Genomic DNA, 25,428 nt, shown 5'->3' with positions numbered 1-25,428 from the left:
CCTGCCTCCGCCTTCCTCTCAGTTCTTTCTGATACTCCCTGTCCGAAACTGTAGCTATGTCAGGGAAGTCTTTTCTTTCTTTTTTTTTTAAATCTTTTATTCTCTGAAGCTGGAAACGGGGAGAGACAGCCAGTCAGACTCCCGCATGCGCCCGACTGGGATCCACCCAGCATGCCCACCAGGGGCAATGCTCTGCCCACCAGGGGCCGATGCTCTGCCCCTCCGGGGCATCGCTCTGCTGTGACCAGAGCCACTCCAGTGCCTGGGGCAGAGGCCAAGGAGCCCCAGCGCCCGGGCCATCTTTGCTCCAATGGAGCCTTGGCTGTGGGAGGGGAAGAGAGAGACAGAGAAAAAGGAGGGGGGGTGGAGAAGCAAATGGGCACTTCTCCTATGTGCCCTGGCCGGGAATTGAGCCTGGGTCCTCCGCACGCCAGGCCGATGCTCTACCACTGAGCCAACCGGCCAGGGCCCAGGGAAGTATTTTCCATCTGTCTGAGTGAGTGTGTGCTTGAGGTGACCTCCGCAAGCACATCCACTTTCATCCGTGGCTGGACATTGAGTTTTTAGGACGCTAATGCTCAGGTCTGACCACTACAAGAACTGAGTGTGGCTGTGAGGGCACAGGATTTTCTCTCCCTAAGGAAGAAGAAACTGTTCTTATCCACTGTAGCCAGGCCACAGAACCCATTCAATTAGCCTCCTGAAGGGACTTTCAGTGTTAACACCCTCACCAATTTAACTATCACCAAAAAAGCTGGGAACTGATTAGAGATCTCTTACATTCATGGCTTGTAATTATTTGTGCACCTGTTCTTAATCTCTGTGCTGCCTGTTCCACCGCGCAGGCCTTTTTCTGGCCAGAGAAACCTCACCTAAAACCTCTACTCCTAATCTTTCCTTCTCCATGGACCCCAAGCTCTCTTTTCCTCCTGCCTGACCCCGAGGGGCACCTCTCTCCCTCACTCTTTCTCTCTCTTTCTCCCTCTCTCAAGACTTTTCTCTGGTCCCTCTGCAGACATCTTTTGTGCTCGCATCTCTCTTTCCTCTGAGAGCCCCGTCCCCTCCCTTTGCAAAAACCTGTTCCTTATTTGCCATCTACTACCATCACTTTCTCCTCCCCTGCTGGCCAGGGGCCCCTCCCTTCACTGTGTTATCTAGTCCCACCTCCGTCAGGCCTTTCTCAGCCTGGCATTGAGAACCTGGCTCTTACACTGGTTTTCAGGAAGTCCAACCCCAATTTTCTTACAGGAAGTTCCTGCCCTGTCTTGCCTGTGGCTACAGCGTTTTTCCTGCAGGATCTGGATGCCAGGCTTCACATGAGCTCCCTCCTCTTATTCCCAAACCCTCAAACCCCTATTCGGAACCTGTGAACATGGCATTTAAAGTTTTTAACGGTCCCAACTAGTAGAAACAGGCCTGTTCGCCAGGCCCCCATGCAGCAGAAGGTAACGCTCCAAACCCCAGATCTTGTGGCAACCCTGAGACCAGCAGAGCCACCAGCATCTTGCTTTAAGTATGGCAAGCAGGACCACTGGCCCCGGCAGGGCCCCTGCCAGTGGCTGCCTACTGAGACTTGTCCTGACTGCAAGCAGCCCGGTCACTGGCAGAATGATTGCCCCTTTGGGCAACAGGTTTTTTCCTCAGTGCCTCTACATGGAGGACAAGCCGCCCAAATGAAAGGCCAATCCAGCCAGGTGGGTGCATCGCTCAAACTCCTAGGACATGGCCTGGACTCGGAGAACCCAGGGTTCTGCAACAAGTGGGTAGTCAGTCCATCTCGTTTCTTGTGGACCTGGGGGCTGTCTTCTTTGTTTTTGCCTTCATACTCTGAACCTCTAGTTCCCTCACAGGTTTCGGTTATGGGAATGGATGGGACCCTCTTCCTTTCCTCTAAATTCATCAGGGTTATTGGCCTATAATTTTCTTTCTTTGTTTTGTCTTTGCCTGGTTTTGGAATCAGAATTATGCTCACCTCATAAGAGAAACTTAGAAGTGTTTCTTCCTCCTGAATTTTTTTTAATAGCTTGAGGAGGATAGGAATTAGTTTTTCTTTGAATATTTGGTATAATTCACCAGTGAAGCCACCAGGCCCAGGAGTTTTGTTTTTTCAGAGCTGTTTGATAATTATTTTGATCTCTTTTGTTGTAATCAGTGTTTTTAGGTTTTCTGATTCTTCTAGAATAATTTTTGGAAGATTATATGTTTCAAGGAATTTGTCCATTTTACCTAGGTGGTTTAATATTTTGGTATACAGTTCTTCATAGTGGTCCCTTACAATATTTTATATTTCTGTTGTGTCAGTTGTTATTTCTCCACTCTCATTTCTAATTTTATTTATTTGAGTTTTGTCTCTTCCTTTCTTGTTGAGTCTTGTTAAAGGTTCATTGATCTTGTTTATCCTTTCAAAGAACCAGCTCTTGGTTTTATTGATCCTCTATATTGTTTCTGTAGATTCTATGTCATTTATTTCTGCTCTGATCTTTATTATTTTCTTCCTTTTACTACCTCTGGGCCTTATTTGCTGTTCTTTTTTTAGTTCTTTTAGATGAAGGGTAAGGGGGTTTATTTAAGCTTTTGCAAGCTTCTTAAGGAATGCCTGTAGTGCTGTGAACTTCCCTCTTAGGACTGCTTTGGCCGTGTCCCATAAATTTTGAGTTGTTGTTTGCTTATCATCATTTGTTCTAGGAATTATTTTATTTGTTCTTTGATTTCATTGTTAACCCATTCATTACTTAATAAAATGCTATTTAGTTTCTATGTGTTTGAGTATTTTTCAGTTTTTCTGTTGTGGTTGATTTCTAGATTCATGCCATTGTGATCAGAAAAAATGCTTGATATGATTTCAATGTTCTTAAATTTTGTTGAGACTGTTTTTGTTTCCTGACATGTGGTCTATCTTAGAGAATGTACCATGAGCACTTGAAAAGAATGTATATTTTGCTGCCTTAGGGTGAAAGGTTCTAAAGATATTTATTAAATCAAGTTGATCTAGTGTTTCATTTAAGTCTGCTGTTTCTTTGTTCATTTTCTTTCTTGATGATCTATCTAGTGATGTTAGTGGGTTATTGAAATCTCCTACTATTGTAGCATTGCTGTTCATCTTGCACTTTATATCCATCAAAGTCTGCTTTATATACTTAGGTGCTCCTATTTAGATGCATATATATTTATTATGGTTATATCTTTCTGTTGGATTGTTCCCTTTATCATTATGTAGTCACTTTCTTCATCTATTACTATAGTCTTTGTTTTAAAGTCCATTTTGTCTGATATTAGTATTGCTACCCCAGTGTTTTCTTTCATTTCCATTTGCATGAAATATTTTTTTTATCCTTTTACCTTCAGTCTATATGCATCTTTTGTTTTAAGGTGTGGCTCTTGTAGATAGCATATGTACAGGTCCTGTTTTCTTATCCATGCAGCTATCCTATGTCTTTTGATTGAATCCTTTAATCCTTCTTCATTTAAGGTTACTATTGCTATGTAGTTGTTTATTGCCATTTTATTCTTTAAAGCTGTATTTTTCTTTTGCTCTTTTCTTTTCCCACTTTGATCTGTTTACAACAGACCCCTTCACATTTCCTGCAGCACAGGTTTGGTTGTAATGAATTCCTAATTTTTTGTTTGTTTGTTTGTTTTCTTTTTTGGTCTGGGAAGCTTTTTATTTCTTCTTCAATTTTAAATGATAGTCTTGTTTGATAAAGTAGTCTTGTTTGTAGTCTCTTGTTCTGCATTACTTTGACTATTTCTTGCCATTCCCTTCTGGCATTAAATAGTTTTGTTGAGAAGTTGGATTTTATTCTTATGGGGGCTCCTTTGTAGGTTATATTCTTTTTCTCTAGCAAATTTTTAATATTTTTCCCATTATCGCTTAGCTTTGGTATTTTAATTATGATGTGTCTTGGTGTAGGTCTTTTTGGGTTTCTCTTTAATGCAGTTCTCTGTGATTTTTGAACTTGTGAAATTTTTCTTGCATCAATTTAGGACGATTTTTAGCTATGACTTTGTTGAATACAGTTTCTACCCTTGTTCTTTCTCTTCTTCTTTATGAACCCCTATAATGTGGATGTTATTTCTCTTCATGTTATCACAGAGCTCTCTTAGAGTTACCTCAGACTTTTTGTGTCTCTTTTTTCTGCTCTGCTTCCATGCCTTTATTTATCATGTTTTCTAACTTGCTGATTCAATCTTTAGCGTCATCAATTCTGCTTTTAATTTCTTTTATTGTGGTATTTATTTCTGATATTGTATTTGTCACCTTTAACTGATTTTTAAAAAATATTTCAGTGTCCCTATCTCTTTCTTTAGGTGTTTGTAATGACCATTCATTGTTGTTCTAAGATTCTTAGCATCCTTACAATCATTATTCTAAACTCTGTATCCAGAAGTTTGGTTATTTCCATATCACACAATTTTTTTTCTGGAGATTTCTCTTGTGGTTTTATTTGGATTGCACTTTTCTGTCTTCTCATTATGTCTGTGTGTTTGGGTGTGTTGTTTGTAGGCTTGTCTGAGGCTAGGTTTGGTGTTGTCAGCCTCGAACTTTTATTTGTGTTATTCCTAAATCTTCTTAGGTTGTTATCAGCTGTCGTTTGTAATCCACTGTCAGGTTTGGCTTTTCTAGTCAAGCCATTTTTTTTGTATTTTTATGAAGCTGGAAACGGGGAGACAGTCAAACAGACTCCCGCATGTGCCTGACCGGGATCTACCTGGCACGCCCACCAGGGGCGACACTCTGCCCACCATGGGGTGATACTCTGCCCCTTTGGGGCGTCGCTCTGCCATGACCAGAGCCACTCTTGTGCCTGGGGCAGTGGACAAGGAGCCATCCCCAGCGCCCAGGCCATCTTTGCTCCAATGGAGCCTTGGCTGTGGGAGGGGAAGAGAGAGACAGAGAGGAAGGAGGGGGGTGGAAAAGCAAATGGGTGATTCTCCTATGTGCCCTGGCCGGGAATCAAACCCGGGTACCCCGCATGCCAGGCCGATGCTCTACTGCTGAGCCAACCAGCCAAGGCCTCGAGCCATTTTGAAGTCTTGATTTGTTTGTTTTCTTCTGAGTTATCTCAGTGGTAGTCTTGTTTACTGATCTCAGCAGTGGGCTTATTTGAAACTATCCAGGAATGTGGTGGATGTAACCTGAGATTCTGAAGGCCTTATCTGCCAGTTACTCTTTCTGGGGTCAGGGTGTTTTCTCAGGTTCAGTAGGGGAGGTGTATCTCAGATCTCTATGGAGATATGGGTTACTGCCCCTCCTCTCCACTTCTTGTTTTCAGCTTTGTCTTCTTGCGTTGATTGGAGCTGGAGAGATATCTTGAAATAGGTGACCCAGAACCACTTCTTTTGTGTTATGTGGAAGGATAAACCTCTCCCCAAGCTACGGCCTACTCCAACACTGGATGAGTCAGCTTCTCAGGTCCTCCCATGCACTTCTCTGCAAGTCTCTGTCTGTCACTCTTTCCCCTTTCATTTTGAAAGGTAAGCCAGCCCTTTCAACACACCTCGGTATGAGGGAAGTGGCTGTGAGCCACTACTCTTTTCCTTGGAATGAAAACCCTTCTGTGCTCTCAGCCTCACAATCCCTTTGTTCCCTTAAGCAGGGAAGACTCACCATTTCTTGGTACTCCCTACCAGGCACAGTGTGGCTTGTTCTGTGCTCCTTAGTTTTTAGAGCTGTTCTTGTAGTCCAGATTTGGTTTTTTACACTGATCTTAAATTAATTTGTAATCCAGTTTGGTGGTGTGAGCTGGGAGTCTTTGCATTTGCCTACTTTGCTGCCATCTTCAGGTCTCTCTAGGACAAATATTTCTTGATAAGCCAAACATTTTCTAAGCCCTTTTTATTCTGTTTGTTCACTTCTCCTGTCATTACTCAGGCACCAGGTGAAATAAAAAACTGCCATTAAACAATAAGCAAGGAACATGATAGCCTATTAACACCACACTAACCTTAATTTATTATGATGATTAAAAAAATTTTTAAATTTTACTTCTTTTAAGTAAGAGTAAGGGAGATAGATTCCTTAATGTGCCCCAACCAGGATCCACCCAGCAACCCAATTCTGAGGTTTATGCTCAGACTAGCTGAGTTATCCTCAGTGCTTCAGTTCAACACTTGAACCAACTAAACTATCGAGCTGGTGATCAAACCAATCAAGCCACTGGCTGTGGGAGGGGAAGAGAGAGAGAAGGGAAAGAGAAGCAGATAGTTACTTTTCATTTGTGCCCTGACCAAATTTTGAACCTGGGATGTCCTCATGCCGGGCCAATGCTTTATCCACTGGGAAAACTAGCATGGGCCTGTTTTCTGAGAGCCACCTCTGTCTAGCATATAGGGTAAGAGCAGAGGTCCAATAGATGCCCAGAAGCCTGGAATGCAGTGTTGTGATCTGAGCTGAGATACTGGAAACCTTCCTGAGTGAGGTGGAATGATTCTGCTGTTATTGGCTATATGGTGGCTTATTCTTTAAGTTTTGCTTTGTTGATTTTTGGAGAATACAGTTCAGTGGGAATCCTCTCAGAGATTAATTAATCTCCAAGTGAGAATGGATTATGGATTAGCTGGAGAGGGACGAAAGTTGAGCATGTAAGAAGTATGACTGGGGGACCTGGCTCGTTAGCTCAGTTGGTTAGAGCTCCAACCTATAATACCAAGGTTGAGCCTGGGTCAGGGCACATACAAGAAATGACCAATGGATGCATGTCTAGGTAGAATAATGAATAAATGCCTCTCTTTTTATTTTTTTGGTCTTTTTTTTCTTCTTCTTCTCTCCCTCTTATTCTTCTTCTTCCTCCTCATTTTTTCCTCAAAGAGAAATAATTTTTTAAAAAGTATGACTAGAAAAATATTTTGAAAAACTTTTCATTGCATATAATATGGGCTGACACTGAATAAAATCAAGTATGAATATTTGATGTGAAGCTTGAGGAAAAACATTGTCAGTTTATCATCTTTCAGAAACTCTGATAGAAGCAATTTCTAGTTGGGGTCAGTGGTCTCTATAAAGAACTGTGTTAAAAGCTATATATATAAAGGAAAGGTCAGCAATGTTCCACCCATAGAAGGGGTGAAACAGCCCCTGATGCTACTTGACAGTCTCTCATCTGGCAATGCATATAAAGGACCCTTGATATTGGCTTTTGGAATTTCTAAAGAAGATATAGAACATAAACATGAAAAGAGAAAACAGACTGTAAAAAAACACTTTGTGGGAGACAGAGATAAGATTGTCAACTTCATAATAATGACTCGTGGGACAGGTTTAAACAAAACATATGACCCAGGCAGCCTTATAAACATCTGTCCTGACCAAAATTTTCTCTTTCAGCAGAACCACAGGCAGAGATACACCCATGTTCTTCCTTCTCTCTGGCCTTCTCCAGTCAGAAATTCCTCAGTCAACGTGTGGAATGCAATCACCCCTCTGATATTCTCCCAGGAACATCTACAAGAAAACCCCTCCAATCAAAGGATCCCTACCCAGAGGATGCAAATCAGCAGCAGCAAAATACTGATACACACAACTAGGATGGCAATGCTGAAGGTCAAAAGGTCAAAGAGAAGTACAAAAATTTTATTTAAAAAAACAGGCCAAGAAGAATTTCAAGAGTCTTTTTCAAACCTACCAAAGGACACATGGGAAGCTCTAGTGAGCAAGAGAGAATGATACAGAAAGCACTGATCAGAGGCCAAAACAGGAATTCAGTGGACACAGAAAAACTGTCTGTAAGAGTAGTAATGTCAACAAATGTAGCTATCAAGCGTGGAGATTTTAAGCAAAGCTTTGATAATGGGTCACATTTCCTCAAAAACCAGAGAACACACTCAGGGGAGAAGAACTACGTTTGCACAGAGTGTGAGCGAGGCTTTACAAAAGAGACAGACCTCCTTAGACACCAGAGGACACACTCATGGAAGAAGCCCAATGTTTGCAGGGAGTGTGAACAACTCTTTTCCCTGAAGTCACATCTCACACTGCAGAGAACACACTCAGGGGAGAAGCCCTATGTGTGCAGGGAGTGTGAACGATGCTTTTCACAGAAGTCAAGTCTCTTCAGACACCAGAGGATTCACTCAGGGGAGAAGCCCTATGTTTGCAGGAAGTGTGAGCGACGCTTTACAGAAAAGTCAGATCTCATCACACACCAGAGAACACACTCAGGGGAGAAGCCCTATGTTTGCAGGGAGTGTGAACGAGGCTTTAAACAAAAGTCAGTTCTCCTAATACACCAGAGGAAACACTCAGGGGAGAAGCTCTATGTTTGCAGGGAGTGTGAGCGAAGCTTTTCATGGAAGATACATCTCCTCTCACACCAGAGAACACACTCAGGGGAGAAGCCCTATGTTTGCAGGGAGTGTTAGCAAGGATTTTCAAAAAAGTCAACTCTCCTGAGGCACCAGAGAATACACTCAAGGGGAGAAGTCTTATGTCTGCAGGGAGTGTGAGTGAGGCTTTTCACTAAAATCAACTCTCTTCTCACACCAGAGGACACACTCAAGGGAGAAGCCCTTTGTTTGCAAGGAGAGTGAGTGAATCATTAGCAGTAAATTGTGTCTCCATATTCATAGCTCTTCCCATGCATAAGACTGATCCTTTTTTGAAAAATTTGGGATCTAAAAACTGGGTGCCTCTTATACAGTGCCTGCAAGTTTTTTACTTGCATTTCCTGCTTATTCATATTTTTATCTTTTTCTCAAATTTTGGGCCCTAAAATTAAGGTGTGTCTTATACATAGAGGCATTTTATACATGGGGAAATATGCTACTTTATGACCTTACCAGTTTTTTTTCCACTTTGGATAAGATTTTGAAAAAAAATAATTCATTCCTCCATACAATTTAAGCTGCAACAACAACAACAAAAAACCTTGTCATTTTTTATATTTTTAAAAATATTTTAATTATTAATCTTAGAGAGAGAAAGGCAGTGGGGGGGGGACAGACAGACAGTCAGAAACACCAATCTGTTTTTATATGTACCCTGACCCAGAATCAAACCTATGACATTATTGTATGGGTGTGATGCTCTAAAATATTAAGCTCTCTGGTGAGAGAAAGCCATTGTCTTTTGGGGAAAATAAAAGTATGTGAAAAAACCTAAGGTAATTTTTAAAATAATAATCCAGTCTGCTGTTGTGACAACACCAAAAGTCTTTTCTTTGCTCCTGACAGTCAGGGGCATAAACACTATTTCTAATAGTTTAGCACAAAGTTGCCTCTTTTCCAATGTGCACTTTTTCTCTCAGTCTGGACATGTTATCAGTCCAGACTGAGAGACCCTCTAAGCTGGGGGCTTTCAGAAGTTATTCGAGTCAGGGTCACCACTTACAAGCTAGGTTCTTTTGGTCACAGAACACCTCCCAGGGTATTTGCTTTGTCATTTGTAAATTTTTTCAGTTTTATAGCTAGATGAGAACATGCATTGTCAAAGGACTGAGATTTTGGCCTCAGTTCAACCTTCCAAGAAGCTGAGATATTGGACCTCATCACCATCCATCAAAACTGAAACCAAAGACATTGCACTGCCAAATCGTTTTTGTCACAACTGATAATTATATTATTTATGTATATTTTTATTCCTTCTCTCTACCTTATGACAGCATAGTATTCATAAAAACAGAAAGTGTGTCTGTCTCATTCACTATAGAAAACCAGTGTCGAGCACAGTGTCCAGCACATAACAAAAGTACAATAAGTATTTATTAGATAAATGAATAAATAGTCATTTGTATATGTAAGAATGAGACAGCACTCGAACACCAGATGTGCAGGCTTTATTAGAGGAAAAAGACCTGCCAGGGCACTTCTCCAGGAAGAAGGGCCCCTGAAACAGACTGAAGTAAAACTTTCTAGGTTTAGGGATAACCTCGAGCAAGGGTGTGCTGGTATGTTGGGCTTTCTGGAATACTCCTTTTTGGGGTGATTGAGCAGCTTCCAGGAATTCTTTTGTCCCAGAGGCAACTGTCCAGTAATTAAGTGTGGGGTCAGGAAGCCAAGTGGAACAGCAAGAGAGCAGTTGTAATTCATGTATCTATAAGTATACACATACAGATATACACAAATAACAGACACACATTGACACAGAGTGATATGCTCATGTGCAATGCACATCTATGCACACAGATATACACACACCCATTCTACCTCAGTACATATACATAGAGAAATAGTATAGGTATACAGAGACTATGAGATGAAAATGTAGTATTAACAGTAATTATCTATATTTGAGAAATGTTTTTTCTTATAATTTTTCTAGAATTTCTGCAAAAAAATACATTTTTATAATAAAAAAGTTGTTAAAATTTAATATAGTGGTCAAATCAAAGCAAATTATATTTTATAATAAATTAAATAAATTTAAATTAAAAAAGTTAAGACAGAAGTAAAAATAATAGAATGGGAAGTCATTGAGTGCAGGAATATGAGTTCCTAGCACAGTGCCTGGTATATGATGGGCACTTTCAAAGGCTTTATAAAAGCATGGAAGGACGGAAAGAAAAAAAACAAGATTAAAAGAAGGGTGATAGAGAGATCAAGGGAGGGAAAGAGAAAGAGAGAAAAAAATAAAGAGAAAAACAAATAGCTAGAGAGAAAAAAATGGGGGAGGAAAGAGAGAGATACATTACAATTATGCACATTCACATACTTTGAGATCCTAGGTTTACAATCAAAGTTCTCCACATTTACCAAGCATTTGGAAAATATTTTTCGAGCATTAAAGAATACATGGATTTTACTAGCTCCACAATGTTGAATTTCTTGGACTCCTGAAATTTTTGTATTTAATAAATGTAATCAAGGGAAGACTGAAAAAGACTGTGCCTCTCTTTTTCCACCTGCAGGTCTACCTGTAGAATGATAGCAAATGTCATAAATTGGCACTGTCATTCATGCAAATCTGTGCTTATGGAATGAACAGAATGCTGGAGCTAGAGGAGAATTTTGGCACCACAAACTGATCTGATCCTTTTATTTTACAAATAAGAAACAAGAAGCCAAGAGATAAAAGGCGACTAATTCAAGACTTCTGGTTTCTGGTCTTACAAGTAAAAAGCTTGACAGTTATCATGCCTCACAGAAGAAAATGTTGTAAGGTACCAAAAGCTACAGAATTAATATTAATACTTTAGGAAGCTTAAAGAACATTTTATTAATTTGAGCCAAGCATTCAGAGGTTTTGTAAATAATCTTTGTACTTGTGTGATTAGCATCATACCAGGATGGCCAATAACACTGTATTGTAAATGCAGAGTGGAGGAGATTTGGACTCTCTGACATTCCTGCACACCTATAATGAAGCAAGTGAATAGCTAGCCAATTGTAGAAAGAGAAAAATTAATTTAAACTTTTTCTTATATTAATGAGACATTTGCAGGCATTTTTCCCCATGGAAATGACCTCTCCCCTCCTAAAGTGTGTAGTTAATGTATGTATCTTTGGACAAAGAAATAGCAAATGAACACTAGAAAATATAGGGATGCTTTTAATATGTAAAGTGACATTTTCACCATTGTGTTGCCTTGTAAGTTTTAATGTATAGAGGCTTATTTTCATGAATCCTATAGACAGATGTTATAAACTTACTAATGAATTTTGTCCCATTCCCTCCCTCATCCTTTTCCCAAACGTGTGTAGGAGAAAACAAAGGTTATAAGATTATGCTGAAATGTCAGGCTTTTCCCCTGCCCATGTATAATTAAGGGTATATAACCAGCTCCTATAATATTATAGATGCACACAATTTGGGACTGCTGCCCCATGTAAGCTATATGCAGCTGACATATTTAAGAAATTTCCTCCTTTAATAAAACTCCTCAAAATTTATCTGGATTTGATGTCTCTATGAAAACCCGCAGAATTGTGCATTGTGTACTTTATAACATTTGGCTTCCACACAAGGCCAATGCTGTTTCACATTACCTGGTAGAGGTACCTTGAATCAGCTGGTCTCTCCAGGAGCCTGCCCGGTCCTGCTGGAATCTCAAAGAGAGGTGCCACCTGAAGTGTTTTCAGGGCTCCCCGTCTTCCTGTGGGGTCTGGATAGTACTGTAGATGCCTCTCAGTTCACAAATTCAACAATTTGGATAATTTGGCAGAGAACTTGAGGAAGTAGGGAAAGAAACTCTTTTTGCATTACTGAATTTTCTGGTTTTCTTATGAACTCTTGCTTTCACTTTTCTGTTTTGGACTAGAAGTAAGTAGAGTGGATTTGAGGCTTTGCTGAATTGTGACTTCAAAGATGTAGAACTCCAGTGGAGAAGGTAGGGTCTTCAAAGTTACTTTGCTGTTTGTAACTAGTCTATATTCTTTCTGATTTGAGGTATGAGAAAATCGATTAGACATGGTCATATGTTTGCAGTACACTCTCCAATTGCAAGACGTCAGTGGGGAGTTTTAGTAGTCCTGCTTTTGGTTTTGCTGGGGAACATCTAGTTATAATTCAAAAGGATGATTGTTGGGGACTGCTTCCTGCTTCAGGCTCTCAGGAATATCTGCTGGTACCTTAGATGGACATTAATAAAAACCGAGTGTATAGTTCTGCAGCAAGTCTTCAGAGACATCAGTTTCTCTAAAAGAGGTATTAGCAGGAACTTCATCTGGCCCAAAACTTCCGGAGGTATCTAGTAGGGCTCTCAGTTAAATGCCAGAAGTGCGGACAATTGTTTCTATCTCTGTAAGGACATGGTAGAAGTTGAGTACATCTGGGATTAGTCAGTCTCGCATTGCACTGAATAAGAGGAGGCAGAGCTAACCTGGATTAATCTCACCCCTAACTTCCAGAGACTTCTCTATATTTGTTGAGATCTCAGTATTTCTTTTTCTTACTTTTGTCTAAAATTCCTGAGTTTAAGTCTATAGTCCTTGCAAGGATGCAGCATGTGTACACGTGATAGGCCATGAGGGGGAGCCCTTTCCTCGTTTACAAAGGTGCTCATGTGAGCGTGTGTGTGTGTGTAAGTCTTTTGTTTAATGTCTAAATGTATCTGTTATAAGGCCTGGCTTAGGTCTTTTGTGTCAAAATTGGAAGCTTCTGACAAAAAAAAGCAATCTTAAGTGGCAAATCATTGTTCTCTTTTTGTTCTCAAATGAGCTTCAGAGCACCCTGTTAGCTCTCTCCTCTGAAGGAAATAATTCTCTTCTGTTGGCTTTTTCCCCTTGTCTTGTATAATACTTAATACCTCTATAGTCAAACACACTTTATTCTGGGTGCTTGTTAATTATCTGTCTTACCTTTCTTGCTTTACTGGTGCACTGATTTCTGGATTCTTCTGAACTAGTTTTAATTCTGTAATAGGTGGCCTTGGTCACCACTTAAATAAGGGAGGAGGAACCACTTTACAAAAGACCCTGTTAGATTGTCTTTGAAATCACTTTCAAGAAGCTTATGAAGACAACCATGAATATAAAATTAAATGATCCAAAACAAGGCTTTTCACTCTCTGTGAATCAGAATGGCCTAATTTCAAGGTTGAGTGGCTACTAATTGGAACCTTGAATCCCCAGATAGTATGAGCAGTCTGGAATATAGTAACTGGGAATCCAGGCTGTCTTGATTAGTTTCCATATATTGATCAATGGCTAAATTTAAAAATAAATCCACTCAATGGCTAAAAGCTTGCTCCATACAAAGAGGGTGCCACATCTTCCTAGTCAGGCTAGATTTGAGTTTGAAACAGGATAAAAGAATAACTAATAAGTAGCAGCACTTCAACAGGCAAATTTTTTAAGAGTGAGGGATCACCAAAGAAGCAAAATAGAGAAGAAAGAAAATTGAGAAAAAAATAGGACTCAGCAAGAAAAGAATCAATGTGCTTATTGTAAGGAAGAGGGCCATTGGAAAAATAAATGTCCCATATTACGTATGAGCAGCCACAGGGGAGAAAGAAAAGAGAATCCCACAAATTGAAAGTGTTTATTCAGACTCTAGAGCCGAAAGACTAGCAAATAGGCAGTTTGAGGAATAGAAAACCCAAGCAGGGACGTGCGGTGTGCAGAACGATGGAGTTGGGGTGAGGTTGTGGGGAGGCGAACGTGGACATGCCTTTTCCTAGCTGCACTCCTGCCCTCACCATCACAGGTCACCCAGGCAGAAGGCAAGCCCCACTGCTGCCTCCAAACGCATGGTTAGGCTAGGGTTCAGCTTGCTCTGTACAGAGTGATGGGGAAAGGCAATAAAGTAAGGGTAAGGTGACTAAAAATATAGAATGGAGACTAGTTTCAAATATCAACCTACAGACCAAAAGCAATTTTTCCCATTTGAAAAAAACAGGGTAGGAATAGTATTAAAAATTAAAACTTTGCTTTAGAAAATGTTAAAGGAGAGAAATAGCATTTAGAAGTTAAATTATAGGTGTGAACCTTGCTAGTTAATTGGCAGTTTCTTAAATTAAATTGCATCTCCAAAAGGAGTAATACAATCATGAGTAATACAATTATAGAAAATTAAATTATTAGAAATAACCCTTCCATAGGTTTGGATAGTAGCTTGTTGCCCTCCACTGGGGTAAAAAATTAGAGAAAAATTCCAACACTCTCCCGCAGGGCCAAGGAGATATTAAAGTCTCTCCAAGTCTCTCAGCTATGTAGAAGGCATGCAGTTCATAATGGAGACCCTTTGCATTAGCCAAAATAGTAAAAATTATAAAAAAAAATTTTAGGGAATTGAGGAAAAAATTAGAAAACTCATATAGGCAAAAGCAGCCCACTGTTAAAAAAATAAATTTATAAAAAATGTATTTTTATTTGCTGCTTTTTTTGGTAAGAAAAGCAATAAAGGTAAACCACTGCCCTGGGGGAGAAAATGAAAGTTCGCTTGGTTTTTGGAAATGCTGGTTCCAAATGCCCGCCCATCCACACCCCTCTCGCATGGAAATCATTTCCCTAATCTTGCAGTGAAAGAGAAGAGAATGGGAGGCCTGAGAAGGATGGGTGCCAATTTGGAAATGAGCCCAGAGCCTCGCTGCTGCTGCCATCCTGTGCTTGGCCAGGCTAGGGTTCAGTCAGCCCTTGGGATGTGCAAATTGGAACAGGCTTGTTGGATGCATCTTACTTTCCTCCTCTCTTAAAAACCCAGGTTGGCAAACTGCCATTTGCAAAGAGCTCACAGGTCAAATAGGACTTTTAGTCCTCTTAGGAATAGCTCTCAAATGAAGAGCCAATTGTGGGCACTGCCTCAATAGGAAAGATGCCTACCTATATAATTGTAATTTAAAATTTTGGTCTTAAAGAAAATTTAGTTCTTGTACTGTTAGTAATTGGCACTATTAACTAATAGGTTTTCCAACCACTAGGTTAGGAGTGGTGACTTATTGTTCCCCCACTATTTTTTTTAAAAGTATTTCCATGTTAAAACTATATATTTCAAATGCCATTTGTAAATTTTTATTTGTTTTATAGCCTAGTGATACTGAAATATTAGTTTAAATATTAGAAGTTGTTAATAATGTCTTTTTATGTAATATTTAGTTTATTATCATTTGGCAACAATATTGTTCATTGTAAAGTAATATAAGGAAAGGAGCCATATAGTGGAACTTCTTTGAATCTATTTTATCATGCTTTTTGTTTGAAAATTCTTTTGAATGCTAATGAACTGAGTTATTCAGCAGCAAAAAGACTTTGGAATCCTAAAGGAGACACCAAAACCTGATTCTCCTGATTTCATCCAGCTAATAAGCCTGCTTTTGTCTTTTTTCAAGAGTTTATATAGACAGGAAAGGGCCCTGAAGTCTCTCAGTGAGATCTTCTGAGCGTGGCTTTTAAGGTCTATAATGACCAATAAAGGAGACAGAAAAGGCAAGTGAAGCCCAAAAGAGATCAGGAAAATAACAGCTTCTGGAATATACGCTTAAAGGCTCCAATGTCTCAAAGGGGCTTCATAAGATTTTGTCAGGGCCCTGCTTCAAAAGTGGAAAGAAAGGTCATTGAGCTGAGGTCTGCCAGGTCCCAGCCCCACCAGGATACATACCTCTGCTGAGAGAAAAAGGGACATGAGAAGGTAAGCTGCCCCCTTGCTCCATGGAGGGAGGGTTCAGTCTCTTCCAACCCTAATCCAGCTACCTGTGACCTGATCTTGCCCAGCCTACTCGGACTTACCATTGAAGGCTAAAAGGTGCCGCAGGCTACAAGTCCCATATCACATCACCGTTTACAAGCCTAAGGTATTTCTTCCAAGTAGCAGGTAAAACTGATCTCATTTCTTGTAAACACGAGGGACATTTACTATGCCTTGCCTGAATAGTTAAGTTTTATTTATCTCTCAACAATCTCTACTGTGGGTATTAACAGTCTAATTTCTGTCACTTTGTTTAATGTATAGTATCTCCTTTATTTCTCTTTTCTCAATGCACCTTGCCTACTGTAGGCTGGGACCTGCTCCTAATTCCAGCTAGAAACATTAATTATTAGGACTTATACTCTAGCTGCAAAGTGTAGAAATGTGACTATAGTTCCAGTGCCTTGTATAATTTTCCTGAATATGAATGACTCATGCTATTTAGGACATTTCTCAGACTAAAATAGAAATTAGGTTCATTTGTAAAAAATATAAAGCAACAATGGTGTCAACAGATTCAATGAAATTACATTAACATGTTAAGAACATTTTTTATTGTAACAATTTTATTTTGGATCCTGTTAGTTAAAACTTTGCTTTGTTTAATAATCTAATAGGCTTTAGTCATTTTTTTGTATTAAGATGCTTGTTATAGTATTTATTAACATTACCTATTTGAACTTTATTGTTTATTTTATATTTTTCCAGTCTGCCTCAAAATCTGGACATAGGAATTCAAATAGATAGAAAGATGCCACCCAAAACCAGTAGGGTCTTGGGATCCTTATTGCCAAAGGTTTATTTAAAACCAATTAGAAAATGATTTTACCAAGAAAAATAAATTTTCCAAAGTAAACATTTAGAAATACACTTTAATAAAATAATTGACAATTGTTAGGAAATTGCTGTATATGGTTCTTTTCAGATTTAGCTTTCCCTTTCTAATATTGGACCTGAATTCGTGTCTACAGTCTCAAAGCTAGTAGAAAAGTAACTGAATATAAATTAAAAACTAATTTGAACTTACATTGTGCCCACAGGTACCCAAAGGTTCAGGGCAAATAAAATGCATGAATCAAGTAGTAAAAGAAATATAACCACTCTTTCCTTAACTACTTGCAAGATTTACAGGTTACTCAGCAAACTGTTCAAAAGACTCCTCAAGAGGTGCTTCCAGAATTACCAGGAGATCAAGTACATCATTCAAAAACTGACTCTTATGATGATGGGTCCAGACACCATGATCCTGACCACTCCAACTGCTGCTAAGATACAAAGATGGCATGCTCTACTTCAACCACAAACCAAATGCTGGTTGGTTTACATATGGTGAATGCATGAAGAAACTTACTAAGGACTTTATTTTAATTAGACTTTGGGAAAAGGAAAACTAGGGTAAAAAAATCAACTTAATTGTCACTAAAGGTTAAAAAGTTCTGACGAAAAGTAAATTGTTATAAAAGCCAATTAATTTTATGTAAGTTGCAAAAGATTTGTACAATTTTTAGAAAATCAATCAGTAATATTTGTTTCTTTAGTGAACTGTATTGCTATTAGTACTGTTTCTTAAATATCTATTACATGCTATAAGTTAATATCTTCTACTCAACAGCTTCATGCTCTTCAGTAAATTAAGTAAATAATTCGATTTAGAAAATAAAAACAGTAGGGACAGTTGTAAGGTACCAAAAGCTACAGAATTAATATTAATATTTTAAGGAGTTTAAAGAATATTTTATTAATTTGTAAATAATCTTTGTACTTGTATGATTAGCATCATACCGGGATGACCAATAGCATTGTATTGTAAATGCAGAGGGAAGGAAACTTGGATTTTCTGACCTCCCCTCATATTTATAAGTAAGCAAGTGAGACCTGTGGTGGCGCAGTGGATAAAGCGTCGGCCTGGAAATGCTGAGGTCGCCAGTTCGAAACCCTGGGCTTGCCTGGTCAAGGCACATATGGGAGTTGATGCTTCCAGCCTCTATCTCTCCCTCTCCTCTCTAAAATGAATAAATAAAAAAATTAAAAAAAAAATTTGGCCTGACCTGTGGTGGCGCAGTGGATAAAGCGTCGACCTGGAAATGCTGAGTTCGCTGGTTCAAAACCCTGGGCTTGCCTGGTCAAGGCACATATGGGAGTTGATGCTTCCAGCTCCTCCCCCTTCTCTCTCTCTGTCTCTCTCTCTGTCTCTCTCTCTCTGTCTGTCTCTCCCTCTCCTCTCTAAAATGAATAAATAAAAATAAATAAAAAATTAAAAAAAAAAAAGTAAGCAAGTGAATAGCTATCCATGTGTAGTAAGAAAAAAATTAAAATAAACTTTATATTAATGTTTTTGTCCCTATGGAAACTACCTCTCCCCTCCTGAAAAGTGTGTAGTTAATGCATGTATCTTTAGACAAAGGAAAAACAAATGAACACTAGAAAATATAGGAATGTCTTTTAATATGTAATGTGACATTTTGTCTTGTAAGTTTTAATGTATAGAAGCGTCCTTTTATAAATCCTATAGACAGATGTTATAAACTTTTTAATGAATTGTGTCCCATTCTCTTTCTCATCCTTTTTCCAAACCTGTATAGGAGAAAACAAAGGTTATAAGCTTATGCCGTGATGTCAGAATTTTTCCCCACCCACATATAATTAAGTGTATATAACCAGCACCTATAATATTATAGATGCACAGGATTTGGGTCTGCTGCCCTCTGTAAGCTATATGTTGGTGACATATTTAATAAATTTCTCCTTTAATAAAACTCCTCAAAATTTATCTAGATTTGATGTCTCTGAAAACACGGAGAATTATGGATTGAGTACTGTACAACAAATAAGCTAAATAAGGTGAAAATAAACTCCTTCTCCTGAATCCAACAACTAATTAAAGTCAGAGAAAAACCAATGTCTCAAAAACTATATAGACATTTGAATATGGAAAATAAGAGTGTATCAAAGCAGAAACCTGTTGCTGCAGCCAATAGCACACTTTATTTAAGAACTTTCCAGTGGGTTCAAGATGGTGGCATTTATAGACACTGAGCTTCCACCTGTTGTCCAAAAGCTTCAACCAAAAGCTAAAAAATTAATATTAATATTTTTGGAAGCTTAAAAGACATTTTATTAATTTGGGCTGGGCATACAGAGAGATTTTGTAAATAATCTTTGTACTTATGTGATTAGCATAAAACAAAGATGGCCGATGGCATTGTGTTGTAAATGGAAAGGGGAAGGAGACTTGCATTATCTGACCTTTTCACACACTTATAGGAAAATGAGTAAATAGCTAGCCAGGTGCAGAAAGAAATAATTTAAAAAAAAACCTTTTCTTATATTAATGCACCATTTACAGTCATTTGTCCCCATGGAAACTGCCTCTCCCCTCCTGAAAGCATGTAGTTAATATACATATCTCTAAACAAAGGAATAATAAATGATCACTAAAATTATAAAAATGTCTTTTAGTATGTAAAGTAACTGTTACCTTGTAAATTTTAATATGCAAAAATATTTTTGTAAACCTTATAGACGAATGTTATAAACTTGCTAATGAATTGTGTCCCATCCCCCCTTCATTTTTTTTTAAACCTGTGTAGGTGATAACAAAGCTTATACCATAATGTCAGGCTTTTTCCCCACCATATATACTTAAGGGTATATAACCAGCCCCTAAAATATTATAGACACACACGATTTGAGACTGCTGCCCCATATAAGCTATATGCAGCCAACATATATAAGAAATTTCCTCTTTTAATAAAACTCTTCAAAATTAATCTGGACTTGGTGTCTCTACAAAAACACACGGAATTGTGGATTGGGTACTTTATTACATTTGGTGTTTAACGTGAGGCCTATGGTATTTCGCATCACTGAGCAGAGGCACTTCGAGTCGGCTGGTCTCTCCACAAGGCTGCCAAGGTCCGCTTGAATCTCAAGGAGAGGCATGCCACCTGACTTGTTTTCAGGGCTCCTGGTCTTCCTGTGGGTCTGAACGGTCTGTGACTGGTACTGGTCATATTTGTTTGGGACTAGAATGTAGGTACTTTGGGGCTTCACTGAGGTGTGACTCTGGAGATGTGCCTCTGGTGATGTAAGTAGGGCCTTCAAAGCAGCTTTGGTGAGCTGAAACTCTGAAAAATTGTAGGTGAAATACATTTCTTTTGCTGAGTTGTAACTCCAGAGATGTGTAGGTAAAACAAATCATCTGCATTGCCGAGTTGTAACTTTGGAAGTCTGTTGGTAAAGCCACTTTCACGGCATTACTGAGTTGAAACTAACCCTGTTGTGGACCCTCCAGAGAACGAGACATCAGTAGAAGATCCATTCGTCTTAATTAGGATTCTCTGGATGCATTTAATTGTACTATAAAAAAATAACTAAAAAGGACTGAGTAAAGACCTCAAACTTCCATAGGCAACTAGTAATGGTATGCTCTCAAAGAAAAACCTCAGTTCAGACACCTTTGATTTTTTGAAATATCATTGTTTTTTGTTCTCCTTACTTTTGTATAAAAATTTTCTAGTTTTATTTTTAAATTCCTTGCAGGGTCACGGCCTGTGAACACCTAAATGGCCACGATGGGGAACCCATCTCTTGTCTATGAAAGTATGCTTGTGTATATGTGTATAAGTCCTTTGTTTATTGTCTAAATGTGTCTGTTTTAAAGCATAGATTAAGTCTTCTGTGTCAAAATTGGAAGCTTCTGACTAAAATACAATCTTAAGTGGTGAACTATTATTCTGGTGGCCTTTCAGTATCGCAGGCAGATTTTCTACTGAACCTGCTGGGTCATCATGCCAAACTGTGAGCTGCTGGTCTTGTGTGGTGATGAGTATGGCAAGAAGGTGGGAATAAAGTGGGGCAGCAAGTGGAAGACTGAGCTCGCAGCAGCTAGAGGTGGGCACAACTGTTAATCAAAATGAAAAGAAAAGAGAGAACTCATCTTAGAAATATTCATGGTACACTGTAAAGTCAGTAAGATTTCAAATCCGATGCTTCAGAATTAAGGATTTATTTCATATGCCTTTGGTGTTTAAAAACATCTTTATATTTTTTACTTTTGATTTAAATTTTTTAAGTGAGAGGAGGGGAGATAGACAGATTTCTTTTTTTTAAAATAATTTCCGGTCTTTTTAAAAAAAAAATTTTTTTATTTTATTTATTCATTTTAGAGAGGAGAGAGAGAAAGAAAGATAGATAGAGAGAGAGGGGGGGAGGAGCTGAAAGCATCAACTTTCATATGTGCCTTGACCAGACAAGCCCAGGATTTCGAATCAGTGACCTCAGCATTTCCAAGTCGATGCTTTATCTACTGCGCCACCACAGATCAGGATAGACAGATTTCTTCATGTGCCCCGACAAGGATCAACAAGCAACTCTAGTCTGATGTTCACGCTCAGAGTATCCTAGCTTTCCTCAGCCCCTGAGGTCAACACTTGAACCAACTGAGCTATCGGGCTGAATGCTCAAACCAATGGAGCCACTGGCTGTGGAAGGTAAACAGAGAGAGAAAAAGGAGGTGGAGAAAAAAAGTAGCAGACAGTTGTTTTTCATGTGTGCCCTGACTGGGGATTGAACCTGGGACATTCAAATGCCAGAAGAACACTCTGTTCACTAAGCAAACCAGCCAGTGCCTGTTTTCTGAGGGACTCTCCTGTCTAGCATACAGGGTAAGAGCAGAGTTTGGATAGATGCCCAGCAACCTGGAAATGCAGTGCTGTGATCAAACATGAGATGCTGGAGACCTTCCTGAGTGAGGTGGGACAATGGTGCTGTTCTCAGTTACAGGGTGGCTTATTCTCTAAGATTTGCTTTGTTCATTTTTGAAAAATACACTTTAGTGTGAAATCCTCTCAGAGATTACTTCATCTCCAAATGAGAGAGGTTGGTGGATTAGTTGGAGAGAGATGGAAATGAGGCATGTAAGAAGTATGGTTGGGGGCCCTAGCTGGTTAACTCAGTCACTTAGAGCACCATCCTGTAATACCAAGGTTGAGCCCAAGTCAGGGCACATATGAGAAATTACCAATGCCTGCATGTCTAGGTAGAACAATGAATAATGCTTCTCTCTATATATTTATCTCTTTCTTATTTTTCTTTCTCCTCTTCCTCCTCCTCATTCATTTTCTTCTCCTCTCTTTCTCTTTCTAAAATCAATCAATTTCTAAAAAGTATGGTGGGGGAAATATTTTGAAAAGGACTTCCCATTGTATATGAAATGGGGTGAAACTGAATAAAATCAAACATGAATATTTGATTTGAAGTTTGAGAAAGGACATTATTTTTCAGTTTATTATCTGTCAAAACTATGAGGGAAACAATTCATAGTTGGGGCCAGTGGTCTTTCTAAACAACTGTGTTAAAAGCTAGATGTATATAGAAAAGGTCAGCATTGTTCCACCTATACAAAAGGTGAAACAGCCCCTGCTGCTACTCACAGTCCCTTATCTGGCAATGAGTAGACAGGACCCTTGATATGGGCTTTCTGGATTTCTAAAGAAGATATAGTACATAAAACTGAAAAGAGCCTGACCAGGCAGTGGAGCAGTGAATAGAGCATTGGACTGGGATGCAGAGGACCCAGGTTTGACACATGGAGGTCAGTAGCTTGAGCGCAGGCTCATCTGGTTTGAGCAAAAAAAAAGCCCACCAGTTTGAACCCAAGGTCACTGGCTCCAGCAAGGGGTTACTTGGTCTGCTGAAGGCCCGCGGTCAAGTCACATATGAGAAAGCAACCAATGAACAACTAAGGTGTTGCAATGCACAATGAAAAACTAATGATTGATGCTTCTCATCTCTCTCCGTTTCTGTCTGTCCCTGTCTATCCCTCTCTCTGACTCACTCTCTGTCTTTGTAAAAAACTAAATAAAAATTAAAAAAAAACTGAAAAGAAAAAACAGACTGTAAAAAAAAACACTTTGTGTGAGGCAAAAACTACAATGTGAACCCCATAAGAATGACAAGGTGGAAAAGGTCTTAACCATATGTCCAAGGCAGCATGATCAACATCTGTACTGACCAAAATTTTCTCTTTCATCAGAACCACATCCAGAGATACACCCATGTTCCTCCTGCTCTCTGGCCTTCTCCAGTCAGAAATTCCTCAGCCAACATGTAGGATGTAATCATGCCTCTTATATTCTCCCAGAAACTTTTACAAGAAAACACCACAAATCAGAGGATAGCTTCCCAGAGAACACAAATCATCAGGAGCAACATACTGATACACAAAGCAGGGAGGACAAAGCTGAAGGTCAAAAGATCAAAGAACAGTCCAAACATTTGCTTAGAAGGACCAGGAAGAAGAAGATTTCAAGGGCCATTTTCAAACCTTTCAAAGGACACATGGGGTGCTTTAGTGAGCAAGAGAGAATGATGCAGGAAGTGCCCAGCAGAAGCCAGAAAGTAAATTTAGTGGACACAGAAAAACTGTCTATGAGAGTAGTAATGTCGAGCATTGTAGCTGTCAAGTATAGAGAGTGTGTGCAAGGCTTTGATGATTGGTCACATATCCTCAAACATGAGAGGACACACTAACCAGAGAAGCCCTATGTTTGCAGGGAGTGTAAGAGAGGCTTTACAAAAAAGTCACATCTCCTTAGATACCAGAGGACACACTCGTGAAAGAAGCCCTCTGTTTGCAATAAGGGTGACTGTGTCATTAGCATTAATTTGCATCTTCACAGCCATAGCTGTTACACAGGTCATTTCCCAACTCTGCGGGAACTTTAGAAAAAGTCTGCTGACCCCTTAGCCTCCTAAGACTGTAATTAGTACAAAAGTAACCTGTTGAACAAGTTCTCCACTTCGATGACAAGAGATGAGCTATCCAAAAAGTTCCTTAAGTGGTATGGGAATGTCAACACCAATCTCCTCCACGGTCTCTTGGCATCCTGTTCTAATAAGTCTTAACTCCATAAAACTATGAAGCCCACATAACTCATTACCCCCCCTCCCAATCACTGAAAGCACAGAGTTCCCAGAGGGCCACAGAGAACTTACACTGTCAGGCACAGAAACTCAACCCCTGGAAAAATGGAAGTCTGGAGTCAATCTACTTAGGTTACTGCCCAGGGAGAGGGATTTGAGACAGACTCACCAGGGAAAGGGATTTCCTTGACTCCTGTGAAGTTAAGATTTCTCTCCTAGTTGGCTCACCACATTCCTCCCTTGGCTTCTCATGGCTCCAGTCCCAATTTTATCCGACCTCTCTAAAATCAGAGGTGAAAGCTAGGGAGAAATGTGTGTGTGAGCATGTCCATGTGCCGGGTTTAGTCTGGGCACCTGGTCTCCCTCACTCTCTCCTCACTGCCCCTTCAGGGTGAGAATCTCATGGTGTACACCACATGGACTAAAGGTAATTCACAGTGGGTTTGAATCTCAGCTCTGTCCTCACAAGCTTTGTGACCTGACGCAAGATGCTCCACTTCTATGTGCCTGTTTTTTAAGTTGTTTTTTTGGTTGTTTGGTATTTTTTTAATTTTTATTTATTCATTTTAGAGAGGAGAGAGACAGAGGGAAAGGAGAGAGAGACAGGGGGGAGGAGCTGGAAGCATCAACTCCCATATGTGCCTTGACCAGGCAAGCACAGGGTTTCAAACCGGGGACCTCTCAGCATTTCCATGTCAATGCTTTATCCACTGCACCACCACAGGTCAGGCTATCGGGTGTTGTTTTGTTTATGAGCGCCATTCTGACTGCTGTGAAGTGGTATCTCATTGTGGTTTTAATTTGCATTTCTTTAATGATTAGTGATGTTGAACATTTCTTTTATTTGTCTATTGGCCATCTGTATGTCCTCTTTTGAAAAGTGTATATTTATTTCTTGTGCCCATTTTTTGATTAGATAATGTTTGTCTTTCTGGTGTTGAGTTTTACAAGTTGTTTATAAATTTTGGTTATTAATCCCTTGTCAGATGAATTGTTGAATATGTTCTCCCATTGTGTGGTTTGTCTTTTTATTCTGTTCATATTGTCTTTAGCTGTGCAAAAGTGTTTTAGTTTGATATAGTCCTATTTGTTCATCCTGTCTTTTAATTTATTTGCCTGTGGAGATAAATCAGCAAAGATATTGCTACGATAGATGTCGGTGAGCTCACTGCCCAAGTTTTCTTCTAGGATACTTATGGTTTCACAATTTACATTTAAATCCTTTATTCATTTTGAGTTTATTTTTGTGAATGGTGTAAGTTGGTGGTCTAGTTTCATTTTTTTACAGGTAGCTGTCCAGTTTTCCCAATACCATTTGTTAAAGGGACTGTCTTTACTCCACTTTATGCTCTTACCTCCTTTGTCAAATATCAATTGTCCATAAAAACGTGGGTTTATTTTTGAGTTCTCTGTTCACTTCCATTGATCTATATGGCTGTTCTTCTGCC

At 39.3% G+C, this 25,428-nt stretch overlaps 1 pseudogene; it reads left to right on the top strand.

Annotated features, from left to right (window-relative positions):
- The first annotated feature begins 7,734 nt into the window (after window positions 1-7,734).
- LOC136318364 (histone-lysine N-methyltransferase PRDM9-like) lies at window positions 7,735-23,699 on the top strand (annotated as a pseudogene).
- Window positions 23,700-25,428: the final 1,729 nt, after the last annotated feature.

This window comes from Saccopteryx bilineata, unplaced genomic scaffold (genome assembly GCF_036850765.1).
Source record: "Saccopteryx bilineata isolate mSacBil1 unplaced genomic scaffold, mSacBil1_pri_phased_curated manual_scaffold_71, whole genome shotgun sequence".
Lineage (NCBI taxonomy): Eukaryota > Metazoa > Chordata > Mammalia > Chiroptera > Emballonuridae > Saccopteryx > Saccopteryx bilineata.
This window is presented reverse-complemented; position numbering and strand designations above follow the sequence as displayed.